Source organism: Cupressus sempervirens, chromosome 2 (genome assembly GCF_028749045.1).
Source record: "Cupressus sempervirens isolate cs-2001-9-10 chromosome 2, ASM2874904v1, whole genome shotgun sequence".
In the NCBI taxonomy this organism is placed as follows: domain Eukaryota; kingdom Viridiplantae; phylum Streptophyta; class Pinopsida; order Cupressales; family Cupressaceae; genus Cupressus; species Cupressus sempervirens.
This window is the reverse complement of record NC_143119.1, coordinates 768,580,725-768,605,164: the sequence shown is the minus strand read 5'-3', so window position 1 is coordinate 768,605,164 and position 24,440 is coordinate 768,580,725. Positions and strand designations below refer to the sequence as shown.

The following is a 24,440-nucleotide window of genomic DNA, read 5'->3' as shown; positions in this document are numbered from 1 at the left end:
GACTACCTAAAAGCCAACCCGCATCAATTAGAAAGGTTGATTCAATGTGTTGGTAAAGGCAAAGGTTCACCTAAGATCACTATCAACCATGAGTCAGGAGTTTCTTTGGAAGAAGAAGATGATTTGCAAGGGCTCATGACTGAGAAAGAATCATTCGTTGCAGCTTCTTTGTCAGATAAACCCGATCCCTTCTATGTTTCCCTCTATATAGATGGATGCAAGTTAAGCAATTGTATCATTGATTCTAGTGCATCTGATAATGTCATGCCTTCGAAGGTGGCCCATGCCCTAGGTCTCTCATTAAACAAACCATTGGGAGAAGTATATTCCATGGAGGCGAAACAAGTTCCGCTAGTTGGCCAGTTAAAAGATGCTCAAGTAGCCCTTGCAGCACATCCTGAGAAGTTAAAATTGAATATCTTGGTCGCTGATATCCCAGCTAGCTAAGGGATGCTATTGAGTAGAAGCTTTTGTAAAGATCTTGGTGGTGAAATCAAGATGGAAATGTCTCATGCCCTTATCCCGATTGGAGATAAAAAGGTTAAACTCAATCCTGAACCTAAAGCTAAATATACAGTTTTGAAATCGGATGATCCAAGGGCAGAAATATTGTATGTTGATATTGAACACGGGACATATATGATGACATCCGCTGAAGAAGATGTAGCTGAGCTTCTTATGCCTGATATAACTAATGAATTATAGTCAATGGAGTTTGATGGAAGTTCTTCTTCTTTTGGTTCAAGTGCTAGGATAGTGTTAATATCACCAAAAGGAGAGAAATTCTCGAAAGCTTATAAGTTGGCTTTTGAAACTACTAATAATACTACAGAATATGAAGCTCTTCTACTTGGTCTCGAGTATGCAAGAGAAAAAGGAATCAAACAACTCAAGGTATTAGGAGATGCAGAATTAGTTGTTAACTAGGTGCGAAGGCAATATCAAACAAAGAATGCCAAATTGAAGGCATATAGAAATAGAGTGTGGGATGAGATTGAACATTTCAATGCTTTTTCTTTATTTGCTATCCCTCGTGAACAAAATTCCAAAGCTAATTGTCTCGCAATCTCTGCCTCTCTCATGATTCCTCATCCCGAGCTCAACAAAGATGTTTACACAGTAGAGATGATTCATAGACCCAGTGTGCCTGATAATGATCGACACTGACAAGTTTTTGATGATGATGTGCAAATCATTGCATTTCTTGAGGGAAGGCCTCAATTTTCAGATTTGAATTTTGAAGGATCACAAAATTGTGATGGAATACCAAGGGATAATCTTGAGATTATTCAACTACAAAGTAATGTTATTCCTAGAGGATTAGTCACCCTTGAAAGTCTTTTTGATAAAGAAGATAAAAGGAAAGAGAAAGTTGAAGATACTAAATCTTCTAATTCTTTGGGTTATGAGAAGGTAAACATTAGTTCTAAAGAAATTCCCAAGATGGTCCTAATAGGGAGGAATTTGTCATCAAAAGAGAAAGAAGAATTCACGAATTTTCTAAAGGCTTACTAAGATGTTTTTGCATGGGGTTATGAAGATTTGAAGGAATTCATGAATGGAAAAATTAAACATCAAATTCCATTGAAACCTGGTTCAACTCCCTTCCGGCAAAAATAGAGGCAATTCAATCCCAAGGTAGTTGATGCTGTATTCAATGAAGTTGATAAAATGCTTAAAGCGAGGATTATCTATGTCAGCCGATTGATTGTCGTCGGTATTTCTGTAGCCGACAGAGTGATTGTCGTCGGTGTTTCTGTAGCCGACGGGATGATTGTCGTCGTAGCCAACGGGCAAATAGTTTGTAGCGGATATAATGTTTGTGGCCAACAAACTCCTTCGGGAAGGTTCGGCGGATAGTATTTATATCCCGCCTGGGATCATTGTAAATCATTAATCATTCATCATTCATCTTATGAAGCATAATGTAATGTCTAGCATATGCGAATATAATCTAAAGAGTTCTGCTGTTCGTGTTCATTATCTGTGTGCATTTCTTAATTAATCTATGCGGTAAACATTTGGTGTCGTTGCCAGGGATCGAACCCGGGTCACCGGCGTGACAGGCGGGAATACTCACCACTGTACTACGACTTTTTTTTTTTTTTTTTTTAACAATTAATTTTTGCAATAAGTTAAGCTTGAGTAGATTCAAACCCAAGACCTCCTAATTAAGAGGCTCACAATTCACCATTGTGCATCACGAACGTCATCAAGAGCAAGTTGATAGGTGCAACTCGAGCTTCAGATATAGCGTTGCCCCAGGTGGTATTCATGAATAGCATCATGCAGGGTATGGTATATGATTAGGCCTCAGTGCTTGCCAACAAGATGGAGGAATTCATGACGCTTCAGCACCGAACATTTTTTATGCCGCACCATGCCATTGGGTTGTTCCTGGAGGCTGCAGCTAGCCAGATACCACTAGATGATTTTGAGGTTCCTCCGAGGGGCAAGTTGGCGGACGGGGAGCCTCCCATATTCTGTTGGCGCCATTTGGATACAGGTGGAACAGTAGTGGGCCAAAAGAGAGTACTCTGAGGACTGGACACTTTGGAAGATACAGATAGCGGACGGGAGGACACTTCGGAAAATGACGAGGCTGAGTCCGTGGAAGGGGAGGAGAGCACTTCGGCGGAAGTTGGCGGTGAGGCAGCGGGTAGTGGGTCCACATTCTTTACCCCTCCTCAGCTGTTAACTTCGGCGCACTTGAATACTTGCACGTCAGTCATTCCCCTGTTTGGCTAGTGCCATGCCCCCGTCGTGATGACCCCTCTGACGGTGGCAGAAGATGTCCCACGGGCAGTGACGGAGATGGTCCCACAGACAGCGACAGATGTTCTCCCATGAACAGTCGCCGAGATATTGCCGACAGTTGTAACGCAGGTGATTCTAGTTGTACCAACGGAGCAAGTTTCACAAGCAGATGTCGTTACCGTCGCAGTCTCACAGAGAGCACAGTTGCCACCACCGGAGCCTGAGCCTCAGGTTCGGTTGGATGTCATTGACTGTGATGCAGTTGTCATGGTTTCGTCATCCTTATTAGCAAAGATTGAGCCAGCCGAGTTAGCCCAGCCAGTACCGCAGCCAGTACATGAGGAGAACATGGAGCCCGGACAGTCAGAGCAACCGAAGGTGATGGATAGAGCTAGTATGTTTTTGAGGCAGCAGTTCCAACTCACTCCTGCCAAGCGAGGTCCATCCATCCAATCTCCCAAGCGTTCAGGAACATCACTGGCAGTACTAGAGCCTCAGTCTCAGGAGGAGGGAATGCCACATACCGTGGTTGCGCTGACAGCAGAGAAGGCAGCACCGGATGTGGGCATGGCTCCCGCTGGATGAGGAGGAGAATAGTGATGCGGAATGGTCATTGGAGGACTTCACCAAGGAGGATTACGAGTCGGATGAGGACAGGTGCAGGGACTACCTCAGGACTATGAAATCTACGTTGAAGAAGGGACACGATGTGGCAATTCAGGCTCTGACTCGGCGGAGGGATTGGCATTTGATCCGAGCATATATCGGTGGGATCTGTCCTCGACAATTTCAGACTTGTTTTGTAGATAGGGGTTGGCCGGCGGTGGAGACAGCTAAGACGTTGGCAAATTGGGCTACTGAGCCGGAGTTGGGACCCAGTGACACCCCTCTGATGAAGCTGGCACATGAGATTGTGGAATTGTACAAGGATGTTTACTATGCTCGTCAATGCGCAGAGGTGAACAGTGTTGCAGCAGAGAGATCGTTGGCAACTGAGAGAGAGGCTAGAGAGAAGCTAGCTGCCGACTTGGCCGACTAGCAGGTAGCATGGGTAGCAGAGTGGGCGGCACAATTGGCAGATATGGCAGCAGTGGTGCAGGAGAGGGACGTGGCTAGGCAAGGTACAGAAGCGGTTGTCCGCAATAAGGATGCGGCTGAGCATGAGATGTAGTTAGCTAAGAGGCAGGCTATGGATGTCGCGCTTCTACTGAAGGAGGCCATAGAGGTTAATTCACAGATTCAGACAAATTTGCGCATCAGAACAGAGCAGGTGTATGAGTTGCGTCGCCAGCAACACTCTTCTAGGACGCCTCCTCCTTCTCTCTAGTATTTCTCTTGTTGTCTGTAAGTTGTCTCCTAATTTTGTTAGTTGTTAGGAGACAACTTTTCTTTTTGGGGGAATGGTGTCAGTCGACTGATTGTCGTCGGTATTTTTGTAGCCGACGAAGTGATTGTCGTCAGTGTTTCTGTAGCCGACGGGATGATTGTCGTCGCAGTTTTTGTATTTTGTAGCCGACGGGCAAATAGTTTGTAGCGGACATAATGTTTGTGGCCGACGGACTCCTTCGAGAAGGTTCGGCGGATAGTATTTATATCCCGCCTGGGATCATTGTAAATCATTAATCATTCATCATTCATCTTATGAAGCATAATGTAATGTCTGGCATATGCGAATATAATCTAAAGAGTTCTGCTGTTCGTGTTCATTATCTATGTGCATTTCTCAATTAATCTATGCGGTAAACAATCTATCCTATACACCATTCAACATGGGTACCCAATATCATCCTAGTCAGGAAGAAGAATGGTCAGATAAGAATGTGTCAACTTCCGAAATTTGAATCAAGCATCACTTAAAGATAATTATGGGCTCCCTGTCATGGATCATATTTTGCAATTGGTATCTGGTTCAGAGCTCATGTCGCTGTTAGATGGTTTCTCCGGTTATAATCAGATCAATGTGGCACCGGAAGATCAACATAAAACAACTTTTACCACTCCATGGGGTACGTTTTCCTACAATCTTATGCCTTTTGGTTTGATAAATGCTAGAGCCACCTTCTAGTGGGCAATGGATCACTCATTTGCAGATCTCAAGAACAAGATCATTGTCATGTACCTTGATGATCTTACAGTGTTTTCTAAACATTGAAGAGACCATGTACATCATCTAGAAGCTATCCTGCATCGATGTCAAACCCATGGCATCTCGTTGAATCCTAAGAAGTCTATATTTGGAGTGACAGACGGAAAACTACTTGGACACTTAGTTTCCATGGAGGGTATTCAAGTAGACCTTGAAAGGGTGAAAGCTATCCAACAGTTATCACTTCCCATGAGTAAAACAGGGCTCAGGTCCTTCTTCGGGAAAATAAACTTCATAAGGAGGTTCGTACCAGACTTCTCTAAGATCACAAAGTCAATTGTAGATATGATGGAAGGTAAGGCTTCTTTTGAACAAATCAAGGCTGCAATTGCTAATGCCCCTACCCTTTCTTATCCAGATTTTTCTAAAGATTTTCATTTGTATTGTTATGCATCTGAGAACACTTTATCTGCTATACTTACCCAACTTGACAAAGACAATACTGAGGCCCCAATAGCATTCATGAGTATCCCTCTTAAGAAACATGAATTGAAATATTCTTTGATCGAGAAGAATGAATACGCTCTAGTCAGAGTAGTGAAACAATTCAGGTTTTACATCTTGAACTCTCACTCCAAGGTGTTTGTTCTTGATTCGGCAGTGAAGACTATTCTAACACAATAGGAGATCGGTGTGAATAAAAGGGCCTCTTGGATAGCTAAAGTACAAGAATATGATCTCGATATCAAACCTACAAAGCTTGTCAGAGGAAAAGGTTTCTGTAAAGCTATCACGGAAGGATCTTCCTCAACTGAAGAAGAGACAGAAAAATAAATTTCATTAGTCTTATTCATTAGTAATACCGATGATTGGTTTTCCAATATCGCCAATTTTCTGACTTATGGAGAATGTCCAGCCCATTTGTGACCCAAACCGAAGAGGACCTTAAAATTGAAATCCGCGAAGTATGTTATCTGGGGTGACGTTTTGTACAAGAAGGGAATAGACGGTACCTTCCTGAGATGTGTAGATTCTAAACAAAGAAAGGAGTTGCTTCAATTGTTTCATAATGAAGCTTGTGGAGGTCATTACTCAGCATCGGTAACAGCTGATAAAATTATGCGTAACTGTTTTTACTGGTCGGGGATGTTCAAAGATGCAGAAGAATGGGTCAAGAAGTGTGACTCTTGTCAATATTTCAAAGGAAGAGTCCAATTAGCAGCACTGCCCTTGAAGCCAGTAGTGATTGAAGAACCATTTCAACAATGGGGTTTGGACTTCATCAGTCCTATCCATCCTTCATCCATCGCCAAACATACTCACGTTTTAATGGCAACTGATTATTTTACCAAGTGGGTAGAGGCCATCCCAGTCAAACAAACAACTTCAAAAGTGGTGTGCAGTTTCATCAAGCAAAATATTTTGGTTAGGTATGGTGTTCCTAACAAGATTGTTACCGATAATGCTACAAACTTCTCCTCCTAGGAAATATCAGCCTTTTGCTATCAATATGGGATCATTCTCTCTCATTCCTCAGATTATTTCGCACAAGGAAACGGTCAAGCGGAATCGAGCAATAAAAACATTGTGTCTATTGTGCGGAAATTGATAGATGTTAATCAGAGGTCTTGGCACAAGCACTTATATGATTCATTATGGGCAGATCATACTACTAAGAAGAGAGCAATAGGACTATCTCCCTTTGAGATCCTATATGGCACTAAACCAGTTCTCCCTCTTCCTCTAGAATTATCTGCTCTAAAGCTACAAGATGCTATTGAAAATTATGAATTCAGAGATGCTCTTGAAAAACGAATGTTATATTTGATCAAACTGGAAGAAGAGAGAGATGTGGTTGTACACAAAATACAGGAACATCAATCCCGTGTAAACAAGTTATTTGATAAAAAAGCTAAACAAAGGGTGTTCCAAGAAGATGATCTTATCTTGCTTTGGGATAAGCACAGAGAGCCGAAGGGTTTACGTGGAAAATTTGACTCCTTATGGAGAGGCCCTTTCCAGATTAAAGAGGTATGTGGAAAGAATTCTGTTACATCCCAATTTTTGACCTAGCTTGGAATATAGACGTTGAGGTTCACATGAAGTCAGTTGGCAGTTTAATTTGATATAATCTGACAAAATGGTAAGTTAGTTGGTCGTTATGATTTCAAGTGCAGATGACATGTTAGTTGATCATTAATTGCGAAATTCATGGAATTAGGATGAAAGGTTAACTGTTATGATTATTTATGGTTATATAATTTATAATTTAATTGCGGAGAAAATTCTTGCAAGGAGCATGCCGAAGAGGTGGAAGCATTGTCAGAAAACAATTAGGCAGGGCGTCACCATCACTAGGCAGACAGGTAGAGGACCGAGCAACTTGGAACAAAATACACCTGTGGAATCGCATGAGTTATTTTAATAAATAGTTTAATCAAAATAATTGAGTTTTTAATAATTAATTTATTTAAAAAAATTAAATTATTTGTAAATTGTATCTTAAAGGATTTTAAATTATCTTTTGTCGTAGTATTTTTTATAATTGTTTATAAATGTTCATCTAACTATAACCTTGATTTGGCACCATTAATATAATAGTCGTACTTTATAATAATGTTTGGATTATAATAATTGTATTATTATAATCTTCGAATTTTATTCTTTCCAACTTCTTATTCTTTTCTTTTAGTCAATTTAATATTTGGATTTTCCGAATGATCATCTTGATTTTTGTTGGGATTTTCTTGTAACTGATGGAAGCCATAGAGTCGGGCTCTTATTATTTATTTAATAAGTGATGTTGCTTATTAGTTTTTAATAATTAAAAATAACTCTTTTTAAAACCTTGTATCTTCTTTTCTTTCTTGCCTTAGCCGAATTGATTGAAAATTTGAGTGATCTTTGTAACTGCTAGGTAGCCGTATGGTCGGCTCAACATTTTATATGCAAACCTTGTCGTATCTCAAGGAATTCACCTTTTGTTTTACGGCTTCTTTTACATTCTAGTCGAATTGATATTCCTCAAGTTCGAAATTCTTTTGAACTGTGTGTTGTATCAGCATAACTCGGTTTTAATTCCTTCTTGTTGACAGTTCACGCCCAAACCATTTACCTAGGTTCTCAGACATGGAAACCAGAGCAAGGAAGACGTTTTCACTCCAAGTATCCGCCCATTTCATATTGCATTAAGTCACATTTAAACCTATGCACGTTTGGCATACGATTTTCATTGATATCGAAGGTATGAAGCCATGCATTTTTCTTTCAGCCTTTTAAATTATTTTGTAATGGATGTAATATATAAAGCTGACTGTAGTCATTCCAGAATTTCGAGTTCCTTTATCATAGGGCTAAGTCATATGAAATATCTTTTGTATTTTATGAAACACCGCTTTCTCTTCCTTTTCACAATGATAATAATATGAAACCATCCCTGTAAGCCGACCATATATCCAATGTTTTTGTATCATCGAATTGTTCAAAGAGCCAAATGTAAAATCCTTTGTCTTTATTTCTTGTTATGATTTAAGTCCCAGATGAAGCCGTCCACAGTTATCTCTCTCAATTTATTATGTATATAAATCTTGTTGAAGATCAGTTGATTCATTTGTCATATTTTATATTCAAATTAGTAACTGCATGATACTCGAATAGACAATTTCTCTTAAATTTATTTTATCTTAAAAGACCATCTTCTTGAATAGCATATATCATACAATTTGAAATCATGTTTAAAGAAGAGATAAGTTAATAAATCAGAGTTTTTCAACAAACGTACAAAAAGAAAACCAATCGACCATAGTAAGAAAAATGAGGCAAGTCTTTATGAGACCACAGTAAATTATTATGTCAGCATCAGAGTCACCAGTTGATGGCCTGGGAAAGGTGAGGAGGTGCAAAAATCAAGATTGTCATCAAAATTAGATACAATATGTTAAATAATAATATTAGCTCATGTATGTTTCACTCATGAAAAATGTTAACAGTGTTGAGATCCTTAAGTGGAATTCTGTAATAATCAAATCCGTATGAGAAAAGATACTTCATTATTTATCATTTAAAATTAAATAATAGCTCATGCACATTCCTGTTACTATGATCTCCTGCTACCGAGTCATGTGGTGAGTTAAATTATCAGGAAGCCCAGTGGATGGCAAGATGACCGCTGTCAATTCCGGGTAGGGAGGGCCTTTCTTGTCAGAGATCATGTGGGGATAAATTGTGGTCCGCAGTTGGGTGGTAAAGCCCCTGACAATGTTTCACCTTAGACGTCAAAAAGAGATAAGCTATGCATTCATTTGTTTATCAAAAATAGGTAATATCACATTTATTTATGAGGTAAGATTAAATTGAGTTATTTCATTGTTATCGTTATGTAAGGGATAGATTCATAAATTATTATTTTTATTTATATAAATATCGAATATAAATATATTTCTTATCTTGAGTTATTGTCACAAAGAAGTAATCGGAAGGAAAAGAAATCTGAAGCCCTAATTGATTGTATGACAGCTAGAACCTTAAATGATACAGTGGTATTGGAAGCCCTAATTGGATCTGTGGTATTGAAGCCCTAGTTGAATCCGTCGTTGCGGAAGCCCTAAAAAGAATCCGTGGTTGCGGAAGCCCTAAGTGGTAAAGCGGTATCAGGAGCCCTAAATGAACCCATGGTAATTCATGCCCTAATTGGTACAATGATTTGTGATGCCCTAATTTAAATTTATAATGGTATTTAGTTGTAATCATCATATGATTTTTGAGATAGCAGTTTTTAGACGATAATCGACTTGTGAAATTGTTATAGTGTATTTGTGGACTAATCCGGGTGGTTGCAGAAGCATTCTTTGTTGATTTTCAGTCTTAGTTTTTCCGAGGTATGTGATTTTCAATGTCAGAAGTAATTTCATTTAATGGTATTTCAAGTATTTAATTAAGAAAATTTGTTTAACTGATTTTTTTAACAGTAAAATCTTCTTCACATGAACATGAATGATGTAACTGCCTTCCTATGAAACGAAGAAGTAATTGTATTCTGTCATTGCGGAAGCCCTAAAAAGAATCTATGGTCGCGGAAGCCCTGAGTGGTAAAGCGGTATCAGGAGCCCTAAATGAACCCATGGTAATTGATGCCCTAATTAGTACATTGATTTGTGATGCCCTAATTTAAATTTATAGTGGTATTTAGTTGTAATCATCATATGATTTTTGAGATAGCAGTTTCTCTATGATAGACAACTTGTGAAATTGTTGTAGCGTATTTGTAGACTAACCCGGGTGGTTGCAGAAGCATCCTTAGTTATGTTTTCAACCTCAGTTTCCGAGGTATGTAGACTTTAATCTCTCTAGTTATTTCATTTATTGGTAATCCAAGTTTTTAGTTAAGAAATCTTGTCTAACTGATTTTAACGGTAAATCTTTCACATGAACATGAACATGAAAGATGAGAATCTTATGAATTGTTTCAAATACTTATGATCTTGATTTGTCTTGAATTGATGATCTTGCATATATATATATATATAATGTTTTTACCCTTTGACACATTGTTATACATGTATTATACACATGCGATGTTGACTTTACATAGTGAGCTGTTGTATATTGTTTTGGAGATATCCTATCATGAAATGATTAATCTAATGAAATATTGGGCTTGAAGGCCAAGGATACAATGGAAAAAGCATGAATTCACTAACTTGTTACAAGTAATCTGTAAGTTTGCAAGGAAGATCTATTCATTAATGAGGGCCATATGCCAGATGGTACGTATGAGTTATTTAAATTATGATCAGGAACTTGCTGGTTGAAGAATTTCAATTTTTGAATACTTATCTTAATTTCAGTAATTGAATCCTGAAAATTTTCTCAAATGAAGATATCAAAATGAAATTGAACTAATGATATGGTGAGTGCCTACATGAGTATGACAGGAACATGAAATAGAATCTACTCAAAAGGTGCTAAGAAAATCACAAGGTAAAGAGAACTCGGGTGAGTACGTGATAAATTTTATATTACCATGCAAGTATCTTCTGGAAACTTTAAAGTAAAATGGATCTTGAATTTTGATTATGATTTTCATTCTAACCCAATTGAGAAAAGAAATGATATCACAATGTTATATATATATATATATATATATATATATATATATATCTTGTATGTGGAATATTCTTTTAATGTTTAAATTGCAGAGGTCATCGAGGACGATGAACCACAAGGGAAATGGTATATTACATTCCAATTTTAAATATTCCTTTATAATGTTCCTTGCAATTTCCAGTTCATCGAGGACGATGAACCTCAAGGGGAATGGTATGTTACATCCCAATTTTTGACCTAGCTTGGAGTATAGACGTTGAGGTTCACATGAAGTCAGTTGGTAGTTTAATTTGATATAATCTGGCGAAATGGTAAGTTAGTAGGTCGTTATGATTTCAAGTGCAAATGACATGTTAGTTGATCGTTAATTGCAAAATTATGGAATTAGGATGAAAAGTTAACTGTTATGATTATTTATGGTTATATAATTTATAATTTAATTACGGAGAATAACTGGAGTGAGGGAAATATATGGAAAAGCCATCGAACAGATACAAGAAATTTCTAAAGAGCTAGAAAGTAGCAAAGAACAGAAAGTCACCTGGCAAAAGGTAGCTGACGAATTACAAGAAATGTCCAAGTTAGACACAAGCACTCTAGTGCTTGAGAAAATTATTGCGGATCCAAGCGAGAATCAAACGTGTCTCTAGAGTAAAGGTGTTAATTGGAAAATGATAAATATCGGCAAAGTGATCGCTGAGTTTGAAAAACTAATAGCTTATTGGGAGCAGCTGAAAACAAAAGCTACAAATGAATTAATCTCTACTATTACAGGTGGGGCAGCAATAGGTGATCTTCAACATATTGATTGCCAATTTCTTCTTGACTCCTTTAGTATCCAGATTCATTCAAAAATAGAGAATCAAGTATCAGATGCCGAAACTATGATGAAGCTCAGTCTGGTTGCAGTCACTCTAGAAGATTACAACATTTCAGCCTATCAACAAGAGTCAGAAGAGATCCAGGATAAATACTTCACAGCCAAACTCAGGATGGAGAACGTGTTCATTCCAAATTATGATTCAATGATGATCATCCTCGATGCTTACAGGGCTTTCCAGGATAAGTCAATTATGTCCAGATAGACAAAGTTCATAGCTAGAAGAACAATGATTAGATATGTATACATCCTTAGAAATTCTACCTACAGTGTTGTTTTTGAAAGTTTTTCTTGTATAGGTTAATTTTCATGAGGTTAATTAACCTCTCCAAAATTATGTATTTTGGAGGTGGTTATTAACCACGAAGAGGTAGTTATTAACCTCTATGTCTATATAAGGGCTCTTTTTGAACTTTGTAAGGGAGAATTTTAGACTTAGAATAAGGGAACACTATGCTGAAATTTTGATTATGAGACAAATTTTGGAAAGTATGTACAGCTTTTGTCTCTGAAATTGAAATTCTCTATTATATTCTTGGTACAAGAAAATGAAATGAGATATGCTTTTGGTTTCTTGTTCTAATCAAATTGTTGCAGTATAAACTACTAATTCCTTTGTAGTGAGCATTCTCACGGTATTGTGTGAATGTTTATGAATCATGAATCAGCATGGTAATAATGGCTGTTTTCAAGCGTAGTTCTTGATTGCCTTTGTTATCATTCTACGTCTACTCAAGAAAGTTGTAAGGTTATGTGGTGCATTCGTCCTGAATGGCTTTCTCTCGATCTTTAGAGTTTTAGATTCTTTATTTGAAAATCATTAAAAATTATATCATACGAGGGAGTTGCCTCTCTAAACGCAAAAGAAGGCCGCATACCAAGGGCCTATCCAACTGTTGTGAACGGTTTGTCACATACACTCCATTGGGCAATCTTTACAGTGACAAATCTATTTACCAACAAATAGCAACCATCGATTTATTCTTCCTTGAATAATCGGCTTATTTACCAAGTATAGCAGCGCCTAATGATCTACGTAGAATACGAATGGAGTGGCCAACAAGTAATTTCTAAACTTCTGCACTGCATAGACCATCCCTAACGCCTCTCGCTCTGTCATACCATAGTTTTTCTCTGCCTTCAATAACAATCTACTTGCAAAGTATACTGGATGGTCCAACCCGTGGTCACCAGTCTGCGCCAGTGTTGCTCCGACAGCATAATTTGATGCATCCACAAGAACATGAAATTCTTTGTCCCAATTCGGATAGGCCAAAATCGGAGCCATGGCCAACCTTGTTTCAGTCCCTCAAAAGCTTCATTCTATTTAGCCTCCCATCTGTAAGGTTCACCCTTGCAGGTGAGTTTGTCCAGTGGGTAAGAAACTTTTGTAAAATTTTTAATAAATCTCTGGTAATAACTGATGTGCCCTAAAAATGACTTTACTTCCGACACATCTGTCGAGGGTGGCATCTCTAAGATTATGTGGACCTTGTCTGGATCCATCTTCAATCCTTCTTTACAAACTGTATGTCCGAGCAGCTTTCCTTGTGGTACCATGAACCTACACTTCTTCAGGTTCAATGCCAATCTTGCTTGTCTACACCTCTCCATACATTCTCCTAGAGTCATTATGTGTTTTTCCTCTGTGCTAAAAATTGACCACTCATCTAGGAATGCCTTAAAACTTCCGACAGACATTTTATCAAATATGTGTAAGATAATCCTTTGGAATGTCATCGGGGCATTGCACAATCCGAACGACATCCTATTGTATGCATATAGCCCATCTTCCACAATGAATGTCGTTTTTAATTTATCCTCCTCAGTGATGGATATCTGATTGTACCCCGAGAATCCGTCCATGAATGAATAAATTCCATGCCCTGTTACTTCCTCCAAAATGCTATCCGTAAATGGTATCGGAAATGGGTCTTTAATTGTTACTGCATTTAGACATCGGAAGTCCACACATTCTTATCTGTGTTGTGTCCTTTTTCAAGGATATCATCATCAATGATACCCACTCACTAGTCTACACTTTAAAAACGATTCCTGCCTCCAGCATCCTATCGATTTCTTCCGTGACCCGTGTTGCATAGTTCTTATTCATTTGGTACGGCCACTTTTGTACGAGTACTGCACCTTCAATCAATGGTATCCGGTGGACACGTAGCTCCGATAGCACTCCTTTTAAGTCTTTATATGTCCAAGCAAAAACATCCTTGTACTCCATGAATATTTTGAATGTTGTTGCCTTCAACATTAGGTTTCAATCATCTCATACCAGAATGTTTTTCGGATTTTCCTCATCACCCAAGTTCATTGTTTTCAATGTAGGCTCTTTGTACTTCATCAATTTATCTTCACTGAATGTATGGGCCGGTGTTTCATCCACCTGCGTTTCTCCCTCCTTTAATTCACTGTACTCCTTTGGGAACTCATTTCTTCCTTTTTCTTCCTCGACACCCAACATGTTGCAGCTCGGAAAGAGCTCATAATCTTCCATCTACCAGTGTAGCAGTCCGTTCACCGAGTCTAGGTCGTCATCAGTCGAGCCTCTTAATCTCAACACCCCTTCCTCATCTGGTTCCATCCTCTTTTTTCCTTCATCATCACTCTCACCTTTGCCTTCTGAGTTTGACGACGCTACCTCTTCCCCTACCATTTGTGTATGCAAATCAATTATGAATCTTCTGCCTCCTCTCTCTATGGACAGGGTGTTCCGTTTCCAATCATGTTTTACCTTGCTTGCACCAGCCACCCCTGTCCAAGGATGGCGTCGTACCCTCCTCTTCAGTGGGATGACCACAAAATCTAGTAAAAATGGTTGTGTCCCAATTGTTACCGGCTGTGCCATTAAAGTTCCCAGCGGCTTTAACCCATGCTAATCTGTTGTGAGTAATTGAAAAGTAGGTAGCCATAGCGTGGGTTGTCCAAGCTTTTTCCAAATATCTTCTAGTAATACGTCCACCCCTGATCCTCCATCTACAATTGTATCCGTCAGCACAGTACCCAAAATGCCCATCTCCTCTACTGTTGGGTGTCTTCCTGTCGTAAGTGTCAGTAGCATCGGGTCTGCTACCACCATTGTTTCCTTACTATCCCTTGCTTCCTCCATCACTCTCGGGGACAGTGTCATGTTTCATTTAGTTTAATCAGCACTTCCGTTTGCATTATCTGTTTCATCATGTTTTGTTCTGCCAAGTTCCTTTTCGAAGTTTCGGCAGTGTCCTTTACTTGTGATTTCTCTGCTTTCATCTGCTTTTCGATCTCTGTCCCTGCTTTTTGTAGCCTCTCCTTTTCTTCTTCTACATCCGAGTATTTCACTTTCTTCGCCTGCTGCCATGTGACTACGAATACCTTTTCATCACATGTTTCAATGCTCAACAGATTCACGCCTTGCTTTGGACATTTTGAATCTTCGTGGTCCCCTAGACCACACCATCTGCACAGTAGCTATGGCATCTCCTTCATCGTATAGTCCCTAGTAAAGTAGCCCCACAAATTGCACGCCCGGCACTATATCATTGGTCGTCCACTCGCATCGTACTGTATTCGACTCCAGCCTCCGTTGTTATTGTTGTTGTTTCCACCACTTCCGCGTCTATTATTGTTGCGATATCCACCCGAAGTTGCATCATTACTTGTGTTATTGCTGTTGGATGCTCCTTGTGTTAGTAACACCTATTGGTGTCCTTTTGATTTCATGTTAAACGGGCACTCTTTCAGGGAATGCCCCGCCACCTGGCATATGTCACAAAATTGTTTCTTCGGGCATAAGCCCTTCGTATGGCCATCCTCTTTACAATCTGTGCACCACAGTTCTCCCTTCACTGTGTCTGGATTCTTTTTCAAATTCTTAAATTCTTTCATGATTAGAAGCATATATTTCTGTAACGCTCACACCTTCTTGTTCGATTCCTCATCACTACTGCTACTTTCAAAGGATGAATCGTCTGAATCGGAGGATTTATGCTTTTTCTTCTTACTTGTCTTTTGTTCACTTTCTAAATCCATTGCACGACTATGCGCGTCAGTGTACGACGCCGGTGGTACAATCTGATGGAACTCTAAAATTTGACAAAATTTAAAATCCCAAATCCTATGCCAAATAAGTTTTTGTATGAATGATGGAAAGAACACAATATGGGGGATGATGTGTTGAAGATTTTTTACTAGTTTGTAACTTATATATAATAAAAAATTTGTACAAGAGCTTTAAGATTTTGGGTTGAGCGCAACAATGTTGATTTTGAGGCTACTACTCTGGCAGTGTGGGAAGATGAATCTGTTTCAGCTTCTCTTGATTTTGCTGCATTTTGGGTCAATGAATTACCTTATGCTATGTCTTTGAGTGGCTACTAGAATTTCTTTCTGGCTCCAAATCCTGAAGAAGCCCCTCAGAAGTTTTATGAGATCAGCTTTGACGACTCTACATGGGGAACCTTGCCAGTTCCATCAAATTGGCAAATGCATGGTTTTGATGTTCCAATATACACAAACACTAAGTATCCATTTCCACTGAATCCACCATTCACCAAGACCAATTCAGCAGTGACTATATGCAAGGAGTTTTGAATAGAAAAAGCATTAGGAAATGAGAACAATATAATCGATGCTCCAAGATGATGACATGTAAAGACAAAGTGATACACATGGTTGCGAAGACAATACAGAGCCCCAAGTAGAAGACATTTGCAACGACTCTAAAGGAGTTATTTTTATTTCAAAGCTCCAATAGTTCAAGCATATTAATTAAATAGAGCACAGCCGTGAGACTGAAGGAGAATACATTGAAATAAAGTGGCAATATAAGAGAAAACACTTCACAGATTTTGTCAAGAATAAATCGATTCTCTCTACACATCAATACAAGGGTGACATCTGGAGCAGTGTTTGTGAGAATTATAGTGAAAATGTTCAGATATCGGGTGAACCATAAATCTGGGTATCATTAAAAGTAAAACCCGGACTTTAACGGATTGAAGAGCAATTCAGGATATGTTTGAAATCATCATTTGTGTGCCAATGAAAATAATTTGAAGACAACAGAATAACACTATATGCCTTCACAAATACAATATACGTGAGGCTACATATGGAGTCGACTATGTACACCTAGATACACTCGCTCACAGTGAAATCGATTTTGAGATGCCGTCAATAGGGCAGGTGCAAATGTATTGTCATGTCCCCATTTTGGAGGCAATTTGATTTAATTAATTTAATTAATTAGGTTGTCCAAAATAATGAATATTTTATGAGGATGACTAATTAATTATTTTAATTAAATAAATAAGTCGTATTAATTTAATTATTTATAAAGTTATCAAATAAATAAATATTAAAAGGTAACTTTATATTTAATTAATTTAATAAAGTGACTTGAATTATAAAATATTTTTTATAAAGTCACTTAATAGATAAAATAAAATAATGTTCTAGAAGTTTCTGGAGAAAGTGGAGAAAAAGAATAAATAGGCACCCCGGGCTTCATTCTAATCATCCAGATTTGTTATTGTTGATGTTGATGTTTGTTGATGTGCATTGTGGAGCCTAGGGTTTCTACAATAGTCACAACTGGCCTTTGAGAACGAAAACTCTCAATTGGTACGCGATTTTGAGGGTGTGAAATATCACTTGAATTATTGCAGCTGGGAGGAAGATACTTCAGTCTTCTATTTGTGCTACATTGAGAAAAAATATTTGAGTACAAAAAGCAGGCCGAAAAAGCAGTTCGAAAAAAAATGCCAAAAAAGCAGTCCGAAAAAAGCAAGCCGAAAAAGCAAAACCGAAAAAGCAGGTCCGAAAAAGCAATCCAACCGGGAAAAAAAAAGCAATCCGAAAAAGCAAATTCGAAAAAGCAAAGAAAATTATTATAGCCATCTACAATCAGGGGCAGCAGCTAGAGAGGCACGACTTGGGCACTTGAGGAGGTTATTTTCTGTTCAGTGGTATTGCAATACATCTATTTTCTAAGGCGACTTCATATGCCAAGTCTGATATGTATTTTCATAGTTGCCTTTCACTATAGAGTGCTATTGTAACTGTCATTTCGTATCAGACCTATCATTCATTAATAGATACATCATTCATTTTTACATTTCTCACAATGGTATCAGCAATCCATGGCTTTAGTTGTATTTAATCATGCATGTAATTAGCGTACTGCTGTAGGGGAGTATTGAAGTTAGATATTTAGTGTTGCATTAGTTTAAATTGGCAGTTGTAGGTGCATATTACTTTACCAGCAATCATCATATTTTGATATCTTTGTAAATGCCAAGAGTCTTGGCTAACTTAGTATGAATATTGTATTGGACACTCATTCTCAATCAAGGAGATACAATTGCTGGTCATTAATAGTTGTCTTTGAGCATTAATATATCATTTTTTATCAGCCAGTTAGCTTGCATACCAACTATTTGTTAAAATACCAATTGGCTATAGGTGATCATTTTCATAATTAGAACTTATATATGCATTCACTATTGCCAAAATTAGTTGCATATTTATGTTAGGTTATTGTTTAGACAATTTGGAGTCTTTTGTAAGCATTCTCTTTGAGGCAAATCCAAACAAGAATCACTGCAGCAATCTGAAAAGTTATATCAGTCAGATGACCCTTGCTTGCAAAGTGTTTGACGAAATGTCAAACCACTGAACTATAAAGATTTTTGGTGTTTGAAGAAGTTATAACCTGTTGGGGTTATTACAGTGGTATCAGAGCTATTGACCTGCCATCCTGTTGGGTAGATTGGACATTGAATCAGTTAGTTAATCATGTTTACTTCAAGTACCCAGAAGCAGTGGGACAAGGATATGAAGAAGCTTAAACAAAATTTGAAAAGGTTGGATGAAAGTCAGAAAAGGATGAATGAATTGATGGTTTCCATGTTTAAGAGGACTACATCACAGAACAAAAAGAAAGAGGAACAAGGGGTCTCTACAAGTGAGGTATCTAGAACCCTCTACAAGGAGTTTGCAGCAGTTGGTGATCAGCATATAGCTGAATCTAGGGAGGACAAAAATCAGACTAGCTTGGAGGAAGATATTGGGCACACAATACTTCAGAAGGTAGTGGGAATGGATATTTCGCAGATTGATAGTAACGGTCAACTTGATACTCAAGTTGAGACAATTGTATACAGGTCGTTAGAGGGTGATGTCACAGGTACTCGGGATGGTTTAGTTCCAACAGGCAATGACTACAACGTAGTGGGTTCAGATGATGGTTATGAGGATGTTGTTGTGCATGATGGTGAGATACCTGGTAGAGATGAGCAAACATTGAGCATTCATGACTTTGTTGAGAGAGAGTACCAGGCACAGTTAGATGCTTTGTTACATGAGGTTGAGGCTGGTAGTACTTCACATGATTTGTCCAGCCAACTCAAGGTGAGCGAAGACAGTATTGTGACTTCATTATCTCATCATGACAGGATGCGGGATATGATAGAGGATCACATCCGGATGATTCAGTTACAGGGTAGACATAAGGGAGTTCAGGCAAAGTCTTCTTGTGTTGACTTACAGGTGATTAGGGAAGGAATGAGAACGATGAAGTTGAGTTATTTACATCTTCTATCAGATCGGGACCATCTTCTTAGCCTTGTCGGAGACTATTCAGATGCCTTGAGGAGGAAGGAAGTTGACAGGCTTTCTCGCGAGCTTGAGGACACTCGAGCTTCTTTGATAAATACTCCATTGGCATTACAGGACTGGGAGAGACATGGGGATAAACATGGCATGGAGTTGAGTTTAGTTTCATCTTGCACTCCTGATACTCAGCTTTCTGCGGCAGGCGGATCATATGTGGTCGCTGATAATGTTGCGAGTTCATCTTGCATTCACATCCAGGATACAGGGACAATGTCAGACAGGTATGTGGAGTTAGTTGGTATTGGTCATATTACTCAGGTGAGGAGTTTGCTTGAGTTACCAACTGATTCTAGTTTACGGATATGGACTCGAGATTGTTATATTGGCGTTTGGGATTCAGTTGACTGGAGATCTTTAACACTTTTTGGTAGCAATGATTGTTTGGGTGCTATCATGGATTTGATTAGCAGATTGCATGGTGTTGTCTTTTCTTGTGTCAGCAGCTTGTCCGATGTTGGTATTAGTTTTTATACACCGGTGTTGGGCTTGGTTCATATATCCAGTCGACCATTCTTGCTAGAATGTGTTGATGATCTTTCATATTTTGCAGTGTATACAGATGAGTCCCAGGATCATATTGGCATTGATGGCATCCAGGAGGATGCAGTGGACAGTTTTGAAGACTTAGTTCCCTTGGCAGTTTCTTTTGGTACAGAGGAGTTGGACAGCAGTGCTACAGTTTTTGATACTCTGTATGTTGATATGAGCTTTGGAGTTGATTCGCAGGATATGAATGGTAATACTCTAGAGACCAGTAACTTTGAGGATACTCCTTTAGACAGTGCGTCAGAGGAGGTTGGTAGGAGACAGTCTAGCCAATGCCATCATGTGTCTAGTCAGTTGAGAGTTAGTGAGCGAGACATTGCTATAGCTTGCCAGCATTTCGATGTTGCTCGTCAATTGTTAGCAGTTTATGGATGGGGTTCTCTTACTAGTGATGAGCAGGGAGGCAGTTATCTTTCCTTGACAGAGTTCCACTCTTTATGGGAGGCTATCCGAATTCTGAGACAGAATTATATGTAGTTGGTAGCCGACAGAGATTATCTTATGGAGTGGGGGAGTACAGCATACGATGCATTATTGGCCAAAGAAGATGAGGTGAGTGAGCTTACTCAGCAGCTTGAGGTGACTTCTGAGTTTCTTGAGAGTACACAGTTGGCTTTCGAGGAGTCACAGTTCCATTTGGCTAAGGTGACCATGGAGTTAGAGCGATTGCAGTCTTTATCAGATTCTGTACAGTCACAAGCTGTGGTGTTTGGTGATCCGAGGATGTCCATGGTCGAGATTGTCAAAGACAGTGGAGATGGGGATGCATCCATCCTTGATACTAACATTGGCATATCGGGTTTGTTCCCACTAGAGTCAGGTTCAGTTGAGTTGGGTGTTGCAGCAGATTGTTGTGGTATGCCTGACATGGGGGTGGCCTCTAGTACTGATGGCACGGAGACTAGAGATGTTGTATCAAAGATCATGTGTGATGTTGGTGAGCCGACAGTTGGCATGGTTCCTGCTAGTAATACTACTCCCTTGGCGATGTCTTCGGAGATAGTAGTCAGTTCCAACTTGGTTAGTGATCAATTGTAGTTAGTTACATCTAGATTGCAATCTGAGCCACTGACTGAGATTGGCGCATTCTATCGGCATTACACTGTGAGGTATCAATTTACCTTTGATGACCATGTTAATGAGACGATGATACAAAGATGTACTTTGGTTCCTAGTGCTTGTCATCAGTTATGGGATGGTTTGATGCCTCGGGATGAGAGTTGTGATGGGCATAACATGGCGATAGGTTCTACGGTTGACAGCTTGATAATACATGACTTAGAGCAAGAGTTTGGGAGTGATGCTTCAGCGGTTGTTGTTATTGATTCTACTCTTTTGGCTATGACATCTCCTGACTTAGCTGGTGATCAGTCACAGTGGGTTGTATCACTTGTTCATGGTGAGCTGTTGACTGAGGTTGGTTCTTTTTATCAGCATTATACTGCAGGGTATGTACATCAATTAGCATTTGATCCTTGTGTTGAGGAGTTAATAGCGGGCAAATTTGGTTTGGGTTCCATTTCTTGCTGTTTATCTTGCGATGTCTTTTCACCATCAGCAGTGCATGGGAGTTATGGTTACGAGACAATGGCCGGTGATCTGCAGAGTTGTCTTGACTGCAGGAGTTGTACAGTGTGTGGATTCTCCATACTTGGTACAGTTTCATTCGGGAGCGTTCACCATTGTTATAGAGTTGGATTGTACATTACGTATAGGCTAATGGGATGCATTGATGGTATTTACTATGTTGGCAGTTTGATTTGTCCACTTTACTTGGGTTTTGATTTTCTAAGAGTTTGTGTCTCGTGGGTTTCTGACTGTGGCAGTTGTGATTTTGGAGTTTGGTTCAACTGTAATTGTCAGTTTGATTATGAATTCCTCTTGGTTATATTGCAGAGGATATTGCAAGAGCCTATGTTAATTAACAGTGGTATAATTCATGACTACATTTGGGATCCAGGCGGATTGATTGGTTTATTGTTCAGCCATTACTTGGGGACAAGCAATTTCAAGAAGGGCGGACTGTCATGTCCCCATTTTGGAGGCAATTTGATTTAATTAATTTAATTAATTAGGTTGTCCAAAATAATGAATATTTTATGAGGATGACTAATTAATTATTTTAATTAAATAAATAAGTCGTATTAAGTTAATTATTTATAAAGTTATCAAATAAATAAATATTAAAAGGTAACTTTATATTTAATTAATTTAATAAAGTGACTTGAATTATAAAATATTTTTTATAAAGTCTCTTAATAGATAAAATAAAATAATGTTCTAGAAGTTTCTGGAAAAAGTGGAGAAAAAGAATAAATAGGCACCCCGGCCTTCATTCTAATCATCCAGATTTGTTGTTGTTGATGTTGATGTTTGTTGATGTGCATTGTGGAGCCTAGGGTTTCTGCAATAGTCACAATTGGCCATTGAGAACGAAAACTCTCAATTGGTACGTGATTTTGAGGGTGTGAAATATCACTTGAATTATTGCAGCTGAGAGGAAGATACTTCAGTCTTCTATTTGTGCTACATTGAGAAAAAATATTTGAGTACAAAAAGTAGGCCGAAAAAGCAGTTCGAAAAAAATAGGCCGAAAAAGCAGTCCGAAAAAAGCAAGCCGAAAAAGCAGAACCGAAAAAGCAGGCCGAAAAAGCAGGTCCGGAAAAGCAATCCAACCGGAAAAAAAAAAAGCAATCCGAAAAAGAAAATTCGAAAAAGCAAAGAAAATTATTACAGCCATCTACAATCAAGGGAGGCAGCTAGAGAGGCACGACTTGGGCACTTGAGGAGGTTATTTTTTGTTCAGTGGTATTGCAATACATCTATTCTCTAAGGCGACTTCATATGCCAGGTCTGATATGTATTTTCATAGTTGCCTTTCACTATAGAGTGTTGTTGTAACTGTCATTTCGTATCAGACCTATCATTCATTAATAGATATATCATTCATTTATACATTTCTCACAATGGTATCAGCAATCCATGGCTTTAGTTGTATTTAATCATGCATGTGATTAGCGTACTGCTGTAGGGGAGTATTGAAGTTAGATATTTAGTGTTGCATTAGTTTTCATTGGCAGTTGTAGTGCATATTACTTTATGGGCAATCATCATATTTTGATATCTTTGTGAATGCCAAGAGTCTTGGCTAACTTAGTATGAATATTGTATTGGACACTCATTCTCAATCAAGGAGATACAATTGCTGGTCATTAATAGTTGTCTTTGAGCATTAATATATCATTTTTTATCAGCCAGTTAACTTGCATACCAACTGTTTGTTAAAATACCAGTTGGCTGTAGGTGATCATTTTCATAATTAGAACTTATATATGCATTCACTATTGCCAAAATTAGTTGCATATTTATGTTAGGTCATTGTTTAGACAATTTGGAGTCTTTTGTAAGCATTCTCTTTGAGGCAAATCCAAACAAGAATCACTGCAGCAATCTGAAAAGTTATATCAGTCAGATGACCCTTGCTTGCAAAGTGTTTGACGAAATGTCAAACCACTGAACTATAAAGATTTTTGGTGTTTGAAGAAGTTATAACCTATTGGGGTTATTACATGTATCATGCAAAATAAAGCGACAAATCTGAAGCCACCCACATATACTTCAAAATTCATAGCGGTAAAAAACAAAATCAATAGATATCTACAGAATAAGGGTCAGTGATATGAAATCACATCGTGAAGCCACCGAGTAGACTAGAAGTAGTATTACAAATATAGAATAATATAAAGGCAGAGATAATATAAAGTCATGTGGCAGGAAAAAAGATTATGAAATATACTAAATACATTGCCACCCGACAAAACAATTGAATTTGATAAATTAAAGTGGTTAGGGAATATCTTTAGGAATCTAGTTTGGTTAAAAAATGACACGACTATTAATTTTAAAGGGTCATGTTATTTAGCATTTTCCAATATAAAGGATGAATCATTTTGTAAGATGATGAGACATATCCGAACATTTATATTCTCTTAGAAGAAAAGTATTTTTATATTTATATTTTTGTAAGGAGGAATAAGGGCTCAATATGGCTTTGTAATATAAATTCCATTATTTTATTTTTAAAATAAAATAAAATGTCTTTTGCTTATTTTTAAGTGGCGTGGAGATTTAAACTGCAGGTGAATCGTCCTTTGTAATTATGTTTTGAAATTTCGTATACAATTTAAGTATCAGATAAGTAGACATGGTCATTTAGTATTTTTAATTTGATCATCATAGATAGTGTGAAATATTTAATTGTTTTCGCATCTGTGTCCAATTTGTCTCCCTGCCAGAGGAGTTAAAATTCAATCTGGACTAATTTAAGATGGCATAATATTTGATCTGTCGCATCTCGATTATTTAATTGTTAGCAATAAAGTGTGTAAAACATTATAAAGT

At 38.2% G+C, this 24,440-nt stretch overlaps 1 protein-coding gene across 6 annotated transcripts in view; it reads right to left on the bottom strand.

Annotated features, from left to right (window-relative positions):
* TL29 (ascorbate peroxidase 4) overlaps nt 1-24,440 on the bottom strand; it is a 175,067-nt gene that overhangs the window by 114,153 nt on the left and 36,474 nt on the right. The gene's annotated exons all lie outside the window — the stretch shown is intronic.